The sequence below is a fragment of the Ammodytes marinus genome (genome assembly GCF_949987685.1).
Source record: "Ammodytes marinus genome assembly, chromosome: 15".
NCBI lineage: Eukaryota > Metazoa > Chordata > Actinopteri > Uranoscopiformes > Ammodytidae > Ammodytes > Ammodytes marinus.
In genome coordinates this window covers 9627422-9634563 of record NC_137219.1, presented here as the reverse complement: position 1 = coordinate 9634563, position 7142 = coordinate 9627422, and positions in this window count along the sequence as shown.

Here is a 7142-nt window from a genome sequence, read left to right as displayed (position 1 = left end):
CCTCCAGCCCTACTCCTCCCAGACGACGCGCGCCCGGCCCCGCAGAGCGCAGACACCGGCTCCGGTCTCCGGTGCGCAAATCTCGCCAAAGGAAGGGTGAGCGTTTTTATCGAGATAGGAGAAAGGTGGTGGTGCCTGTGTGCTGGCGTTTCCCATTCACCGAGCGTTTGTCTTCATCTCCGAAATGGTTCAATTGCTCAAACACACCTCAGCAGCGTCCGCGCTATATGCGCAAAAAGCCACATCAGAAAGATCGAAGGAGGCAGTGATGAAAAATTAAAAATGTCCACGACAGGGATCCGTCGGAGGAGCGCTAATTGAAGTGCCCCGGTTTAGCAGGCCTGCCTCGTTTCTGTGTTACCGTGTAAGTGTGTGCATGTGTGTATGTGTATGAGTGTGAGTGTGCGTGTATGTGTGTGCATCTGTGAGTGTGGTGCGCGGGGGTTGAGGGAGAGGACCAGTCCGTGGGCAGAATGAGCTTGACGCTGCCCACGGTGCACACCGACGGGGCGGAGCAGACACACCATAGATAGTATGAGACACACACACACACACACACACACACACACACACACACACACAAACACAGCTAGGGCAGATGTTGTAGGTTCTAAGAAGTTTTCTTTCTGTGGTCAACACTGTATTAAATTCTATCACAGTCAGAAAAGGTGTTTGTGTTGTTGAGAAATTGCTTTAGTTGGTGAATCCCAGAACAGATGAAAGAGCTGCTGTCCCACTTGGCCCAATTACAGTTGTTGATTGAACCCCTTTGTCCACAGCAGCACTAAGCATGTTGGATTTAAATGCCTGACAAAAAGCAGAGGGAAATTGTATTTATGCATAAAGGAAAATAAGGAAAGTAATATAGCTATCTCTCTTCACTTGACAAATTCAAGCCTAGTTGCAGGGTCCAGAATCAAAATCTCAAGAGATCACGCAGTAAAACCTTCTAAAATTTCAAAAAGTAAATAACCTAATGGATTTGTAATCATTTACAACTGCCATTATTCAGTGACGAATATAGAAGTATTTTTTTTTGTAAAGTGTGATTCATCAGAAATTGGTAACGCTATTATTTCCCTCTATGTGCCACCTTTTGCGTGCGTATTAGTATTGTTGAGGGGTGAAATAATGAATTTCGACAAGTCAGCTTGAGTGGATATAAATATGTAACAACACTGAGTAACTGACTAAACTGACTAAATAACCCATGAGATGCGTTTTCACCCAAATGTGTATCGAAAAATCACAAAGACAGAAGAGTGAGAGGGGGGAGAGTTATGATCTTTCCTAAAAAGGTTTTGTTGCATAGGAGGAGGCTTGGTTACAGGATGGACAAAGCCCCTGAAGGGTGAAAAATGATATCTCACAAAACACACACACACACACACACACACACACACACACACACACACACACACACACACACACACACACACACACACACACACACACACACAAACCCACTTTTATACACAGGGAGAGCAGAACAGCAGGGGGAAAATCATCCCAAAAACAAAGACGGATCACTCACTATGTCGCTAAACACACCAGTTTGTATGCAATGGCTGGCTGGACAGCTGGTGCGTGTGATGTGGACCGTGTGTTGGTTTCATTCTCCTCCACAGAAGACCAAGCTGCGTGGGCCAGGTGCAGCCATCAGGAGCCCAGCATGCTGAGGCCTCTCTCGGGTAAAGTATTGTGAAGCCCAGCCTGTTCCCCCTGGAGGTATAGCGGGGGCCTCCTGTATGCATGTGGGGTAGTATTATTTAGTTGTGCCCTTCATCTCCTTCAGGGAGACAGAACAAAAGCTAGCCCCAACAACAGGGCCTCTGCCTTTATGTTGGACGTGTGTGTGTCCAAAGGTGTGCACACATAATGTACATATGCACATACACAAACATGTGTGAAATTGGGCTGTTTTGTAATAAAGTTGCCTTAAGTGAGAACTTCTTAGGAGAACCTGAGACTCAACCAGCCACAACATATATATGTGAGATAATCCTGTGCTTTATTGTCAGAAGTTGAGTTCAAGTCATTGTACATATTGTCACTTCTACAATGATACAATTCAGTTATATACACTAAAAAACACTATAAGGCATTGTACCAGATGCTCTTTGTTGATACGGACTAACAGAGGTCACAGCATGGTCAGTCTGATTAAATGCCTGCAGCAGTGCTTACAAACAAACCATAGTGGACAGTGGACACCCACATTATCTCATTCACCATCTCAAGTGTTCTTATAAAATTTAATGAAGCCCTTTTCTCTGAGAGACACTGATAGCATCGTCTCTACGAGAAAAGTATATTTGATTTAGACAGTGAATTTATGTCTACATCATAAAATACATCATATTAAAACACCTCAAAATCTGGAAGCTAACCTAAGCTAAACTGTGTTAGGATCAGTTATGAAAGTAATGCGGTAAACTTTCTATGGCACCTTGTATTGTCTGCACTAAACCCCTCCCAACTGGTGCTCCAGGATGTATAAAAGAAATGCTGTCAATATATTTCTGATATAGGTCTGCATGGAAGTCAGTGGAACAAATGAGTGGAACAAATGCAACAGACGCAAATTTGCACAGAAAAATTCCCTGGAGTGGACTGACAGGAAGGGGGTTGCTACTCCGCTGGGATTACTAAAAGCGGAACACATACACTCTCAATCACATAGAAATACACACATATTAGAGTGAGTGTGTGTGTGTGTGTGTGTGTGTGTGTGTGTGTGTGTGTGTGTGTGTGTGTGTGTGTGTGTGTGTGTGTGTGTGTGTGTGTGTGTGTGTGTGTGTGTGTGTGTGTCTGGACTATTAAATTCCCATTACCATGACCCTCAGCGGTGAGCTGCTGGATAGATTTTTGTTCCTGGCGAGTCAGGAACAGAACTCTGCTTACTCATCTGACCATAGCTCTCTGACTCTCTCTCTCTTTCTCCTTCATGCCTCCTTCTCCTCTCTCACTGCTACACTGATGATGATGATGATGTGTGTGTGTGTGTGTGTGTGTGTGTGTGTGTGTGTGTGTGTGTGTGTGTGTGTGTGTGTGTGTGTGTGTGTGTGTGTGTGTGTGTGTGTGTGTGGTGGAGTAAATCAGAGAGAAGTGTGTGCTGTGGACAGATCATCAATAGGTCCTCTGGTTCTGTGAGTGAAATTGCAGACATATTACTGAAGAGCTCAGAGGCAAAACCCACCCATCCATGGAGCTGACCCTTCATCTGTACATACATACTTATGGAAAAACAATGAGAAACAAAACACATGTGGTTAACTAAGCGCACATCATTTACCACATGTAGCTAGTAACTGTGTGTTAGCTTGTTGCATGTCATATGTTGCATGTGCTTGTAGGCATCACTCACAATGTCACAGCCAATCAGTTTTACGACCGGAGCATCCATAAATCTCTTTTCATTTATCACCGTCTTTCTCTTTCAGTCGCCCCTCTTCTGTGACCCGGCCTTCTCCCTGCAGACACATCTGTTTATGGCTGTCTGAGAGGACGAGTCGAGTCAAAGACATGCAGAGAAACTCAGTGTGAAATGCCCTGATTGATAATTAGCAGCCTCGCTATATGCTGGTAAACTAGTAAAAAAAAAAAACTGGACAATTTGAAAACAAAAGCCTGCAGGCTTAATTTGATCCTCAACCAGCTCTCATTGGGCTTTTACATTGGTCACAGTGAGACAAAGGTGCTTTGTTTTGTCCAATTTCAAAAACCTTTTCATATGCTTAAAATAGTAAACTATGTAATGCTTAATACCTTTCGTCATTCTTCAGCATGCCTGTCACTCCTTCAGCACTACAATACATAGATAGTTATTATAACAATGGCAACAGCTTTATTAAAAATCTTGGTTTTCATCCATCTAAATTATGGGTTATGTGGTCTTCAGTGCGACACAAACAAACACACATACACACACACACATACACACACCAACCAACACACCCTCTCTCAATGAAATGCAATATTGAGCTGATGAGGTTACTTAGTCTTGTTAATTTGATTCACTTTGAATTACTCAATATTAAACTTCTTCTGCCAGTGGAGGGCAAACACTCTTGTCCGTACCAGTAATGTGTCCACATTAGTCAGCTAGATACTCATCAACGCATTAAGATGCACACAATTTAAACAAAGCATTACACACCTTGTGAGATATTAACCAATGTGAAGTGGGACATTCTCCAGTAGTCCAACCATCAATATCCTACCCTTTACAAAAACATTTCAAACATACTTTTGAGCTAATGGAGAAATAATAGCTAATGTCACAAGGAGAACAGAAGATGTTCTCTTTCTGTATTGATTATCAACTACACTGTTGATATTGACCATTAACCATTCTGTCATTCTGTCTCTCCAAATCTGTCTAATAAAGTGGAAAAAAAGAAAAGAAAAAAAGAATAATAATATTATCTATAATAATATCACATATTTAGATTTTTTTTCTCCATTAAGGGTAAAAATGCCACTCCATATTGCATCGGTGGAAAAAATGAATACAGAGACGCTGAGGCTGAGCTACTGTGGGACAATCCATACAGTTTGGTGTCTGACTTCATTCCCTAGGGACCAGTTTACTGAACAACCATGATTCATGCATTCATGTCTGATGCCCACCTCCACACACCCACAAGCACACACTCTCAGAAAGTCATATATGATGTCACCCGATTAAATGACTCATGCAACACACACACACACAGTGTGTGGCTCTAGAGTCAAAATCACATCTCTGAAATTAAAAGAGGACTACAGAAGGTCATTTATTTTGGAAGAAACTTACTGACGAGGCCTCTTTTTCTAAGTAATAAAGTGTTGAGGTTATAATTACTATACCAGCAGACCGTGGAGTGCCTTAATGGTGAATTATGGATGGAAGTTTGACTCTCCTCTCCTATCCTCTCCTTTCCTCTCCTACACATATTTCATATCTTTAAAAAAAATGTTTTACTAATATTCTTGGTGTCAAATATCATATCATAGTTATTTTGATCCCTCAACACAAACCCACCCCTGTTGAAACAGCATCTAGATGTTCATGCTGTAAACTAATACACTTAGAGAAAATGTAAGAGTTGAGTACAAGTGACAGTAAAAAATCCAAATAATCTAAATTTGGAATCATGATTCAATCACAATATTTAAAAATAATCCCTATCTGAAGTCAAAGTGATAGAGGAGAACAGTACTCCATTGTATACAGCTGTAAAGAAAGTGGGACAATTAGATATTTTGGAAGACTGCCCCAGGGGTACCAGCAGGGAGAGGAAGACGAGCAATGATTGAAATCCGCCTTTTTAAGGAGTTGAAAGTTGCACCCCGTATAAATTCTGTGTGCATGTGTATGTGTGTGTGTGTGTGTGTGTGTGTGTGTGTGTGTTTGTGTGTGTGTGTGTGTGTGTGTGTGTGTGTGTGTGTGTGTTTGTGTGTGTGTGTGTGTGTGTGTGTGTGTGTGTGTGTGTGTGTGTGTGTGTGTGTGTGTGTGTGTGTGTGTGTGTGTGTGTGTGTGGATTTCATACCTGCTGTGTACATGGGTGCATGTACAGAGGGAAGCTTCATTTAATTAAATTGCTCTGGAGAGATGACTTCATTCCGATTCCCTTCTTCCCTGCCCCCTTCCCAGCACTCCCCCCACCTGCCACACCCCACACCCAACCCCCAACCTGCTATCCCACCACCACCACCCATGGGCTACATGGCAGCATGATAGCACGTCTTTGCACCAAATTAGCTGTCAATGCAACCCCCTAATTCCCGACAGACAGTGGAGTAATTTAATCAGCTAGCTATGGCCCACAGCAGAGCGCGCACACACACACACACACACACACACACACACACACACACACACACACACACACACACACACACACACACACACATTGTACGATAACTCATGAATGTGGCAATAAAGAATCAATACATCTCATTTAGTAACTTAGTAGAGAAAAAGAGATATGACCTCTAAACGTAATACAGCTTTGGTTTTGAAAAACTTTAATTAACCAAATTTTTAATCAAGCTTTAAAACTGTTTGTCAGTGATACAGGTACTTCTGTTTGTTTTAAAAATAACCAAAACGTTTCAATTCAGTCAGACAAGTGAATCTTAACTTGTTTTGATCATCTACAACATGTACAATTTAAACCTTATTTTTCCTTTACAAATGCCACTAAATTAAATTAATGCTGTTTAAACGTGGCCCAACAATGATAGAGATTCTGGAGGTTTATAGGAGCATTTTGCATTACATGTTATTTTACTTTTTATATCTACAATTTGGTCTAGCTATGTGGGCTTCATTTTGACAGACTTTTTCTACTAGATTAAGATGAATGAAGCCTAATCCTAATCAGAGCAGATTAAATTACCCAGATCACTATAATATCTGGATTACACAGAGTCCCCCTCTGAGTGAAGACACCCCTGACCTTTTTTTAAATCATTATCCAGACGCATTAACACACAAAACCAACAGAAATGGTTGCATCATGGGGGTGACATTGAGAGGGGAGGACTGAGAAAGAGACAAAAAAATGACGGTAGACCAGTCAGATGGCAAACAGTAGGCTACTGCACACATGTGCATATGTTTGTCTGACTTTTTCCAGTTGTGTCTCCGACTATCCAGATGTCTGTGTGTGCAAACCTATGGTGCGAACAGTAACTCACTTATTAATTCACTCCTGTCTGGGAAGATTGGTTGATGAAATCATCATTAGTAGGTTCAATATGCAAAGACACACACACACACACACACACACACATACACACACACACACACACACACACACACACACACACACACACACACACACACACACACACACACACACACACACACACACACACACACACACACACAGTGATTGGTGTTAACAGTGTAACTAATGCAGTGACACAGTGAACAACAGCGCAGCTGTCATTCCAGAGGCTTAACAATCATATGAATATTCATCACGCAGAGAAGGACAGACTTGGCTTTGTAGAATGTCTGTACTGTGGAGTCAGCTCCTCAACCTCTCCTTTACCAGACTCATCAAAACCTGATCCATATAAAGCCAAGCTGATTATTGATTTAGTGTAAATTAGTATTATGAAGCTCACATACAGATATTTGTAGCATC